Source organism: Calonectris borealis, chromosome 5 (assembly GCF_964195595.1).
Source record: "Calonectris borealis chromosome 5, bCalBor7.hap1.2, whole genome shotgun sequence".
NCBI classification, from domain to species: domain Eukaryota; kingdom Metazoa; phylum Chordata; class Aves; order Procellariiformes; family Procellariidae; genus Calonectris; species Calonectris borealis.
This window is the reverse complement of record NC_134316.1, coordinates 24,246,791-24,259,233: the sequence shown is the minus strand read 5'-3', so window position 1 is coordinate 24,259,233 and position 12,443 is coordinate 24,246,791. Positions and strand designations below refer to the sequence as shown.

The window sequence follows — 12,443 nt, the reverse complement described above, 5'->3', positions numbered from 1 at the left end:
GAAAATAGACTTCTTTGTGAGAGCAAATATTAAAGTAGGGAAACTTGAATGAAGTTGGCTTTAGGGAGAATTGAAGGGAGAATTGGCTTTAGGGAGAAGTTTACCAGAAGTAGAAGCTGGTGATGTTACTTGATGCTCAGATTATTTCCAATGTCTTATGCATTAATTCACAGTGGAAGGGGAATGGGCCATGTGCAGGTTTTGAATGAGCTGGGGAGTTGTTGACATTTCACTGGAACTTGAAGATATAAATAAACAGGAGGAATGCCAGGGGTCAAAACACAGACCTGATGTGAATGACTGAGGGTCTTAATCTGCTGCTGGAATTTGCCATGTTCAGAATCATGCTGAAGCACTGGGTATATTGCAGGGTAGTTCTGAAACAAGGGTCGGGGCTAGTACTCATTGCCAGCATTTTAAGTAGTTTTATTTTGAATTTTACTGTAAAATTCAGATTCATTTGAATGGGCTAGAATATGGCCTTGAGCCATTAGACTGTCACCAATTCTGGTTTCTCTCTTTTTGTGATATATCCAAATATTTAGCTTGTGTTTTGTGCTGGAATGAAAGTGAGATCATATCCTGACATTTTTTTAAGAAAAACACTTTTTCTTGCTTTTTTAAAAACCAAACAAAAAGAACACCAGAAGACTTTGTAAAAGTGAACAATGCTAAGCCTAATGGGTTGGAATTCCGTAACTCACATTAAGCAAAAGTGGTTGGATACGACTGAGCAAAAGAATGTCTATTCTTCAGACGTTATAATACAACATGTGTAAAATGCTATCAATTAACTGGAGAACAGTATACCTGGCACGTGAGGAGAGGTGCAGAGATACGAATTTGTTCAGTCTTAGAATAAGAAGTCTAAGATGGCATCTTGTTGCTCTTGGCTGCTTAATGAGATGTTACGGAGAAAATGGAAGTCAGGCTCTTCTTTGTGGTACTCAGTGGAAGGAAGAAGAGAAACAGACACAAGTAGCAAAAAGGAAATTTTAATCCTGCATTAAGATAAGAACTTGCACAATGAGTCTTTTCAGCATTAATGATGAAGGCACATAGTTTTTCTCTATACCTTGGTCTCAAATATTATCAACTCTGGCCTTAAAAATGAGTATAAATGAACTTTTTAATGAGTGATCTTTTTTTAACATTATAACCAATTTTGCTGTATAGATTGAAAGATTCAAACAGATTGAACCTGAGGTATAAGTGTTCATTTAAAAAAAAAAAAAAATTTCATTACTTTCTCTTTCCAGTTTTGGAAAGGAAAGGAATTAAAGTTTTTCTGCTTCCTCCCAATATATTTTGTTCAAACTACTCTGAATGGCATGATGCTAGTTTCAGATTATTTCAGATATCTAAATCAATTAATTGTGGCTGATATTAGTGCTAAAAGTTCTGTTGACTGCTTCCTGTGTAGTTTGGCCAATTTTGTCCCTGCAGATGTTCAATAGCAGCAAATATAGAACTCATTCAGCTTTAATTTCTGTTGTTCTTTTGTGGTCAGGATGGACTAGGAGGATTTGCGAGTCATTCATGAGGAGCAAAGACATGCTGCTGTGCTCTTCTGGGTATAATATTACTGTTCATCATACATATCACTGACTCTTCCTAAATGTTCAAATAAAGAATGTAGTCTGAGACTCATGCTGTTATACGCAATAGAAAAGTTGAAGAGGAACTTTTTAAAGTGTTATTGGCTTCTTGAATGCCTGTAAGACTTTGTTACCTCTGGTTTGTGGTTCAAAGTCACAGAAGTGAGCTTACATCAGGATTATTTTGGAAAAAGTCAAAATCTGAAATGAAAGGTGCATCTTGAAATGACGTTTAAAATGCAAGACCATACAGGACATCTTAGCAAAATGCATGCAAGCTTTCCATGAGACCAAGATCTTTCGTAACTGACTGAAAACTACCACGTGCTTTGTGCTGTCATGTTCAAAGACTCTCTCCGTCTTCCTTTCTTCAAAACCTTGTCCTTCCATTAGGCCATTTTCAAGTGTCAAGAGAAACAAGGCAGTGTGAATCAAATTATAATAGAAATATGGGAAAAATAAATTTGTAGATCAGTGCTATGAAAGCAGATTAAACTGATAATAAAATAAAGTTTTAAAAGTTTAAATACTTAAACCATAAAGCAAATTGCAGGAGAAAGAGAAAATAGGTATTAAAACAGGGAAGACCAATGTTAATGTAATTTATTTTATGTGTATTTAGCAACTTGACTTTTTCAGGAGTAATTATATTTAATAATAATAAAAGTGGCAGGGATTTTCCTGGATGAATATTGGGGAGACCTCTTCTTCTGGGGTCTTTCTGGATATTCCAGTCACAGACTTTATTTTGGATGCTATTTACTGGATTCTGACCTCCTCACACTTCCCTGGGTGTTCCGTTGGTGATAACAGGTGACAAAAGACACCTAATCATTGTTTTCTAACAGGCAGCACTAAACTAAAATTTAATCCAAAAGTCATAACATAGGCGATGGTTTATCAAGATCTGATGCAATTTTAAAGATTGTAAAAGTGACTCGTACTCTGCTAAGGAAACTTTTTAATAGTTTGCCTGCTTTTCGAATATAATTTATATTCTGGAGTTTTCTTTATAATCTCTTTCTATTTGTAAAATTCAAAGTCAAAAAAAGATACCATATTAACAAGTTACATATTTGCTTGTTTAATTTACGGTTATTCTGTTTGGATTCATTTCTTAATTATGAATCTTTCAGACATTGTGGAAATTTATTGACTAAGGCGTCTGTTTTATATGACAAAAAATTACAGCCTCTGAAACTATTTCCTCTCCTGATTTACAATGAAATATAAGCTGGCAGCCCTGCAAAAATGGATGGCATACCATCCAGATCAATGTCGTATATGAAGCATGAGGTGTTTGTGTGATCAGACTGTAGCACATGGAAAGAGTGTTGTTATAGCATCAAATCCCTCCTTACGAGATTTCCGCCGCCCCCTGCCCCCCGGACAATTCATTCAAAGCACCAAGTCCAAACCTGTACCAAAAAATTGCCTTCCACAATGGATGCTTAAAAGACTACATATATGAGTTGTAGTTGAATGGTTCTATATGTTCCTTCACCTTACACTACCACACCTTTTTTGTGATTTACAACATGCAAAAATCTTCATAGAGACCAAATGGGGAGAGGAAGACAGCTGCACGTGATGATGGATATCATTCTTGTGATGACTATGGAGAGAGAAATCACCCTCCATGTGCACTGCTGGTTTATTCTGCAGTCTTTCATTTTGATGTGTATTGTAAACTGTTATCTCACCTGTGGCTCTTCAGAATAGTGTTGTGAGACTGGTCCAGTTTCCGAATTGCTTGTAAAAAGTAAACTCTAGGCTTGGGCAAAAATGCTAGTGATTTTGGGAGGAGTTTTCTTAGGTAGTCCCAATGGGGATCCATCACTTAGCACCAGGCTGCAACTGAAGGCTACAGGATTTGATGTAGAACATTCCGATTCTTAAGCAGTAAGTGTAAGAAAGTCTTCCCTGAGTTAGAGATGGCATTGCTAAATGAGAATAAGTGGAAGAAAATGTGTGCGTGTACACTCTGCCAAATTTGTTCAGTTATACTGTGTTTGGCCAAAGTCTGTAATTGGGTTTTGTGGTTGGTGAGACAATTCTGGCTGCTCTGTACAGAGTCTCCTGGAGACTCCCTCCAAAACTGCAGTGCCATGCTGCAGTGCCATGTCATCTGAGCACAGAGAGAAGTAGAAGAATTGGAATCAGGAGAAGGATAACCACAGAGGACGTATGATGAACTGAATATCTTAAAGGCTAGACTGAGATAATAAATGGAGTTTGTGTTTTACTTTTCTATAATCAAAATCACCTTGATGCAAAATATTTCAGTCTTTCTTAGGCCAAATTTGGAGTGGGCATTAAAAGGGTTACTTTTTATACCCAAGAAAGTAGAAATAAGAGGGTTTCCTTAAGGCTAGCCTGTTTTATTTTGCAGGCAGTATATCTACAGAGGCTATAAACCATGGGAAAAAACTCGGTGATCTGTTTCGATCTCCTATCTTGTGTTTTGCTTTTTTTCAGCTGCCTTTACTGTCTTTATGGTTACAGATTTCTTTTAAAGTGTGTGTTTCACCACGTTAGACCTCCTTTTTTATTCTTGTATAAAATTCTTAGGTTGTTCGAGTTTAATTTTTGTGAATAAATAATTTCACTCCACCATATCTTGATCTTGTTTGCCTCGTGCATTCAGAGTAGTGCTATTATTCTTGCCTTTCCAGGCTTTTAACTGGTATAAAGTAAGTCTTTGAGTTTGATACAGTTCTTAGAGTATACCAGAAGTGGTTGAGCTTCAGTGTCCCATAAGCAATTGTCAGTTCCAAAGTGTTTAATGCCCACCATGTCTCATTTCACTCAAGAAACAGTAAATAACTGTGTATGTTTCTCCTAATTATATTTATACAGATTATGAGCCCCTATGGATTGGTATGGAATATGTATTCAGTGAAAGATGTTTTATACTGAAGCATGCCAATGGATCACCAAAAGGTGAAGTAGGGCAGAGGCTTCTTGGTTGAAGCAAGAAATTGTTCACTGGCTGGGTATAGAAGAAAAAACATCTTGTGTAACACATTTAGCTGAGGAAGTGAACAACTGATGAATGAGAGTGGCTAGACTGCCGACTGGTGAAGGGAGGGAATTAGGATGATTCAAGCAGATGATGATATTGTCTGGATCCTTAGAAGGTCTAACAGAACAGACTGTCTAAAGACATATTCCACAAGACAAAATCTAGCAACCTACCTGAGGAAGTACTCTGCAGGTGTCTTGTAATTATTAACATATAAAAGCTATCTGAATGTAGCTTTCTGTTACGGATAAATTCTCTGGCAGAGACTTCTGAATATATTGTCTTTAATAGGTGCAACCTGAGGATTAACATATGCACAAACACTTGAAACCATGACTGCTAACCTACCAGGCAAGATGGCAAGTGACCTGAATGAGGGAGTGGGAGAACTGTTCTGATTTAATGTTACTGTATGAAGCAGAGTCCCTCTTTCATTTCCTCATTTATATCTTTTATAAACATTTGTAGCTGTGGTTCGTCAATTCTTGAAGTTATGACTAAGTAGTTATGGATGCCTTTAACCTAACTCAGGTCACATATTATTTAAGGTAACTGCAGATTGGCAAGATAGTGCTCATATAAGATGTGACACACACACCCCCCACACACACCCACCCACCACCCCCCGCCCCAGTACCTTAAAAAGTATCTTACATCCCTAGCAGCACCACCATTGTGTGCAATGGAGTAGGTTTCCGCTTAGCTGCGTGGGCCAGATAGAGTGCTGGCACCACAAGGATTGGGGTGGTAGTACTGCCCTCTAGCAACAATGGGTAGGAGACTCTCTAACAAGCATTGAGCTATTGCATTGCAGATGGGTTCTGAGGATCACACAGAGCACATCATGAGTGTTTACCTCCTTTCTATAATTATTTATATTAATATATGTAAGTGATAAGTCACGTCTTCCTTTTTGCTTAGGATGGCAGTCATCTTCAGCTGAGACTTGCATCTTAATTGCACTCCATTTCTTTATGTTGATCCCAAGAAGATCATTTAAGTGCATCTGTGTTAATCAACATTGAAGCAGGTTAACAGGGTGCATACAGTCAGTTACTACTTTTCCTTAGATGGAAAAATAATTTCTAGTTGATGACTGGTATATTTTTAGGTTTCTTGAATTTGTTTGCAAAAGAACAGAAAACTGCCCAGATTTGTGGCTTCTCTGGACAAGGGGGGAAATAGCTGAAAAAAATAAGATTAATGTGTAATTTAAATACCAAAAGCTAAGAAAGTGCGCAGAAGACCACTGTATTGGTAGTATGGATAACAAAGATATTTCCTTCATAAAAAGTCTATCCAAAGGCATAACAGGCATTCCACTGAGAGATGCAAATCCATTTGCTGTCTCTGTGTAACAAGGTGTGCTGCATGCTGTAGGGATTAATTTCTTGGTACTTCGTATATATTACAATTGGCTTTTTTTCACGTCTATCACGACATGCTTAGTGCGCATGATTTATTATTGAAGGTATTTGACTGGGGATGGTAAAATTACCCTAAAGGCTAACTTGTAAGTTAAAAGACAAATCACAATAAATTCAGAAGTCAGTGAGTAGGCTGGGGTTGCACGAGAATTTGGAAAGGAACACAGCTGGGACAGCTAACCCAAATTGACCAAAGGGACATTCCGTACCATAAAATGTTGTGCTCAGCAATAAAAATGCAGGGAGAGGAAGCGGGGATGCTGGTGGTTATGGCCTGTGTCTTTCCACGTAACCGTTGTGCGCTGAGGCCCGCCCCTTACCAGGAAGCGGCTCAAGACCTGCTTGCCAATGGGAAGTAGTGAGGCTTTGCTTCACTTACTAAACCGTCTTTATGTCAATCCACAAATTTTCTCACTTTTGCCCTTCTGATTTTCTTCCCTATCCCACTGGGTGGGAGTGAATGAATGAGCAGCTGGGTGCTTAGTTGGCCAGGGTCAGCCCGTCGCACATGGTCTTTACCTGGAAGAGGGCCTCTGTTCCTGACCAAGTACTTTGAAAATACTTAATGTACAAAGAGGCTACTATACGCAGATCATCCACACAAAAAGTGGAGCATAAAATAACTGCTTGCCCGTTATGTCAGGTTTATAGAATAAAAAAACATGGCAAATGTGTAAGACTTCAGCATCATTATTTTGCCTGTGAGAGGCCATATCTGAATAAGCCTCAAATTTGAGGCACGCACATCAGTGGCTGTTTTGTCAGCTGGTGTAAAATAGCCAAAGATCCTGATTTTTAATTTTTTTTTTTTAATGGAAGTGTTCTATTTAAACACTCAAGGATCCTGTCCCAAAATGCCCTCAGTCTTTTCCTGTCCTTTTCTAAACTCTTTGGGTCTACGAAGTCCCATGTGTTTGTGCATGCTGCGTTTATTGTTCCCCAGAGCACAGAAGAATTAGTAAAGGAAAACTAATTTGAAGACAGAAAATGGACCTTTAGTTTTCAAAATAGCTTTAAAATGTGTTATTATTACTTCTGTTTTTATTTTGAAAAGGTGGTTAAAAATCCATTTTTAATACATTTGAGCTAGGTCACATTATGCATATATGGTCCATGTCTTTTTATCTACTAGCTCTCTGGAAAGAGTCTCTGTGGCAGGAGATCACGAGTTGGAACTAAACCTTTGAAGGTTATGGAGCTTCTCACCCCAGCGTGTTTATGGCTGGCACAATTTGGCACTATGCCTCATCAAGTTATCTCAATGACCTTTTGAGCTTCAGTCCCTGCTTTGTTGCCACTGGCTGTACCAGGTGTATGAATGAACATACGTAGCTGAATGCAATGGTGCAGGAGATAGCACACTGATGTCCTGTGGCTAAAGATGATGGATCTTAGATCCCTAGCTCCATTCAGGCAGCATGGAAGCTCAGTGCTTTGATACAGGGATTCATTAGCCCCTCACTCAGTGACAGTTTGTGCATAGATCTTAGTGCTGTCACAGTTGTTATTGAAGGTTGTGAAGCTGATTAGAGATACGGAAGAAAGAGCTGGTAGGGTAATGTTAGCATGAATAATAAAATCGCCAGTTGGCCCGCGAGTTAGCCTGATTAGAGTCACAAATCTGAAAATAATCTTTGGGCTTTGGCTCTGCAGAACAACTGAGTTCAGCTGGACAATGGAGAGTGAAAACTAAGAATTGGAGGAGATGGAAGAAGAATCAATGGGAAGTTACATGGGTAATTTTGTGAAACATGGCTTAAAGATACGGGTAACTAAATACACTACCTTTGCTGATTTTCCATTAAAAGAGAGAGCTTTGCTGCTTCATCAAGGAAGCAGACTTCTACTAACAAGATCATGGTTTGCTATAGTGGCCATAATTAACCGCACCTTTTTCAGAACACACACTTGCCCATTTTAGTGTTGTACATCTTGCAAAGTAAGACCCTAGTAATTCAGTGTAGGTGCAGAAATAAAAAACACTCTCCTAATTAGAAGCAAAAATTTTAACCGCTTATGTGCGGTTTAACTGCTTATGTGAGAGCTTCATCCCTAAATATATAGCCTCTGTTTAAAATACATTCTGAAGCTTGAAACTTGTTTAATTTGTGAAGGTTTGTCTTAAGATTTGTTTGTGGTTTAAATGATCAAATCTCAGGGTATCTCACAGTATCTATCCAAAACCCCTGTATGGCAATAAATGTTATGTTATTGCTTGTTCTTGTACACTGTATAAACAAATACTGTGTTTGGCTTAATATTTATTTTACTCTCTCCTGTGACTATAATGTTTATGTAGAATATGTCATCTAGGACTATATTATATATCATAATTTCAGTAAAACTTGAGCTGAATTGCCTTTATTGTTTTGCAGTTCTTCCTTTTAGTATTTCAGAACTAATAATTGGGATTTTCACATTTTGTCACACAGTCTGGTCAGTGAGTGTGTAAACCAGGAAATACTGGGACTTTTTCTGATGCTGAGAAAATTGAGAATTGGCTTCTTAAAGTTTTTCTTTTAAGTAGTAAATACAAAGGAGTGAAGCAGTGTGTGTTTTTTTCCAGCTGGGTCAAAGAAAGAAACCTACACAATCTCCAGTGAAGTTCTTTTTTTGAAATATCCAAGAGCTGAAAGAGGTGTGTAAGATGTTTAGTGTTCATTCTGAAAGAGGCTGAAATCTTTTATATTTGTAGACTCTAATAACAATTGGCAATATATATTTTTCTCTTTTACAAAAAACATCAAACTTACAAGCTTGTTCAGACCAACCAGTCTTAATTCTGTATGCTTGGATAAATTGCACTAATAGATTCTAAATTAAATCTGTTTGTAATTAAAGCCTTTATAACCTTCTCTATGGTTGCATCAAAAAAGTAAAATAAAATTCTTGATCTTCATGTTAATGGATAGCAGCAGGGTATGATAATAACTCACTGCACATTCAAACATACCGAGTACTACTCAGAAGCAATTAAACAAGGGCAATTGTCAGTTTAATTTACCCCTGGCTTGGTATCTGATGTAACCTTCTCATCAAAGGTTAACAACTGTTTGGTACGACATAAGCTACAGCAAAATTAATTGTTTCTCTATTAAGCGTCTAAGAAGAACATCTTAAACAGGAACATATTATTGAATCTTACTAGCAAAATATAAACTTGATCTAATCCAAACAAGGTTACACATTGTTTACTCTATGACTTTAATTTTAGAGAATTTCAGAACTCAGTGCAGGGAAAAGATAACTTGATCACTGATACGCAGCTGGTTCTGGGATGAAAAGCAGCTGTTCTAGAGGACATAAAAGACTAGTCCTGCACAGTTTTACATGGGAAATGAAAGAAAATGCTGCTATTTCCGTTCTACCAGGACACTGCAGAGACAATTTTGAGGAGAAATGGCACTGCACTGGAGTTTGGCTAGAAGTCTAACATCCAAGTTCTTGTGAGTTTCTCTGACCGTGAGTTTTCAAGAAAGGGGCACAGTTCTTATTCAGAAACATTGCCTTAACAGTTGTTATGATGCCTAAAACATACATATGCATTCCATTTTAAAACATCTGTACAATCACAATACATCACAGTATCTCTTTGAAAGGTACACATGAACATCCTTATAGAATGAGAAAATGGAGGCATTAGAGATTAAATGATGTAACTAGAGCTATTGCCTCAGAATTGGAGCTGGCTGGCTCTGAATGTTCATCTTTTCTTAAATCAGAAGGCTTCACAGCGCTTCTTTCTCCATCCTGACAGAGTGGTTCCATACCAACAGCTGGGGCAAGGGTAGTGCCCTTGGAAAGCTGCTGTTGCCCACCACATCTGCTGTTGCCCACGATACCTGAGGACTGATTTTGCAGCAGCAGGTGGTGTGTGGTGTTTTTGTTCCTGTCTGTTTTTTCTCTCCTTTTAAATGCTGATGGGGCCTGAGCTTACTTAGCTTGTGTGTTGTTGGGATGGCAGGCTGAAGTGGTATTATTTGCACTAATAAGCCTCTCCTGTTAGTTAACCTTTCAGCACATAAAGCATGATTGAACTGAAGGCTTCCTGCTGATTTGAAAGGCTTTTATGTTAAATACATGATACAGGCATTTTCGTCTTCCATCTTCTTATGTAAAAGAAGTGCGATGAGGGAGACTGCAAACACACAGTCTGAAACCCAGTTGAAGTAAAGCTTATGTAGTGCAAAAGCTCTCTTAAATATCTTGTCATATCTTTTTTCTGCTACATTTAAATTCCTGGTGCTTTGTTTAAGCAATTTGCGGCCTACAGAAAGAGACTGACTGCCTCATATAACTGGTATAATTTGGGCCAGTGTAAAGCATCAGCCGAGCATGTTTTTGCCTATACCTGATAACCAAGTATATTACTAGCTCTGACTGTCCAAATTTACTTTCGGTGCACACAGTCCCTGTTTTACCTTGTTCTTTATTCTTGTCAATTACTGATGTCAGGAGTGCGCTTTCTGGAAGCTGGGTAATAGAAATCATTAAGCATGACAAAGAAAAGTATCTTATACTGACTCAGGCTTCCTTTGCTATCTTATCATGTCTCTCTTATTTTATGATTTTTAGACAATCTCATCTGAAAGCCAGTACCGCATACAGGATTTCAGGTTTTGGATCATGTAAAACCCTTAGTATGATGCTGCTTAGCCTTGAAGAGATGGTGGGATTAACCAGTTCTGTAGGGAACCATGTCATGCTTCTAGTATACTATTTTAACTAGCTATAGGAATGAGATCCTTTGACTGCAGGCATTTCCCACTTGTTTAAGGGGAAAGGATCTAGTTTGTCTTTGGGTGCATTGCTAAAACAATTTTTACAAACATTCTTGTTATCTGCAGGTTATCCTTTCGTAGATGGTATATTGTATCCCAAATACATTTTGGAGAGACTAGGCCCTCAATGGGCAATGATCTTTTGGCATAATTCAGGTGGGCAACACATGCTGCAGCATTGCAAATTGAAGTAAATGTGTCTCTACAACAAAACAGAGAGGTTAATACCATTCCAGTAGTAGCCACTGGGTCTGCTCATATAACGTGGAAAAAACTTGGGACTCGCTGAAAGGTAATTAAGCTATGCAACTAAGGGGTGTTAGGGGAGAGGTAGGGGTTCCCTTTGGGTGCTGTTTTCTGGGTGGTGTTGCACAAGTGTACCGAAGAGTTGGGGCAGGAAGGGTCATTTCAGGAAGGAAGTCTGATCATGTAAGTTTAGACTCCACAGCATCCAATGTTCTGGGGGGTGTGGGACTGTCAGCACCTTTCTGCAGATAACAGTTTTACAAAACTATTTCCTTCAATCACCACTAAGACTTGATTTTGCACCCTTACAGTTTCAGCTAAGTGTTACAAGAGGAATTTAGTTCATTATTCCGTTACATGGAAAGGATTTTCCTGTGTTAAAGTCTAACTGTACTGATTCTGTCCGGCTATGAGACTGGATAATTCTCTTCTTGTATTTGTTACTTCAAAGAATTTATATGTCCTTACACGTGCAAGTCTTCTCTGTTTCTTTTAATGCCAAAATGTGGTTCTTACTGTTGTGGTATTTTCAAGCCCTTGCACTGTATTCTTGTCTTCTCTGGTCTGCATTTCTGTGGAGAAGGGAAGGAGGATGTGGTTTCTCATTTATATTTCTTTAAATCTTAACCTGTGGGGAGCCAAATTAAATATAGTTCTCCTACAATGGTTACTGTGAATTACCTTAATTTTTTAAAATGAGGTAAACTCCATTTTGATTGGAGTCTGTAGGAAAAAGGCATACAGTTCAGACTATCTTACATGTTAGAAAACTGTTCTGCTTGAAACTGATTTAAAAATCCTTATCGGTTTGTGTTCTGATCAGGATTTGTTTCCTGTGTAACAAACGTGCTGGCTTTCTGATGGGTGGAAAAATCATTGCTTAGTTTTGGAGCTTCCCAAATGGATGAGGTTTTCAGAGTTGCTGGCTATGCAGCTTAATTTAGGAGTGCAGGACAGGGAGGGGGGGCTATCTCGGTCATCAAGTCCAGTCCCCTATCTTTATAGGCAATTGCACCACCGCTGCTTCTTTTCTGGCTATATCAGATCTACCTCATCCCTTCTGGTTTTCTGCTTCTGCTATTTCTCTTGAAATGCTGTTCTAAAATCAATTTTTTTCCCACAATTTTAAAGTTTAACTTATTTTCCAATCTGTATGTATTCATGTATGTCAGTTTAACTTCCATTTGTTTTGTGCCAATATTGTCCTTCAGCTCCTTTCTGGTTTTGATGTTTATCTGTCAGCTGCATTTACAGAGAGAAATTGTATTGCCTGTGCTTTGTGTCAGTAACTCCCCCTCAATCCCTCAATCCCTCCAGGCTCTTCTGAGTGGCACAATGGGACATCATGAAGATATCCCAGGGCTAA

The 12,443-nt window shown here is 38.2% G+C and overlaps 1 protein-coding gene across 3 annotated transcripts in view; it reads left to right on the top strand.

The window, feature by feature from the left end:
• NRXN3 (neurexin 3) overlaps positions 1-12,443 on the top strand; it is a 391,483-nt gene that overhangs the window by 118,594 nt on the left and 260,446 nt on the right. The gene's annotated exons all lie outside the window — the stretch shown is intronic.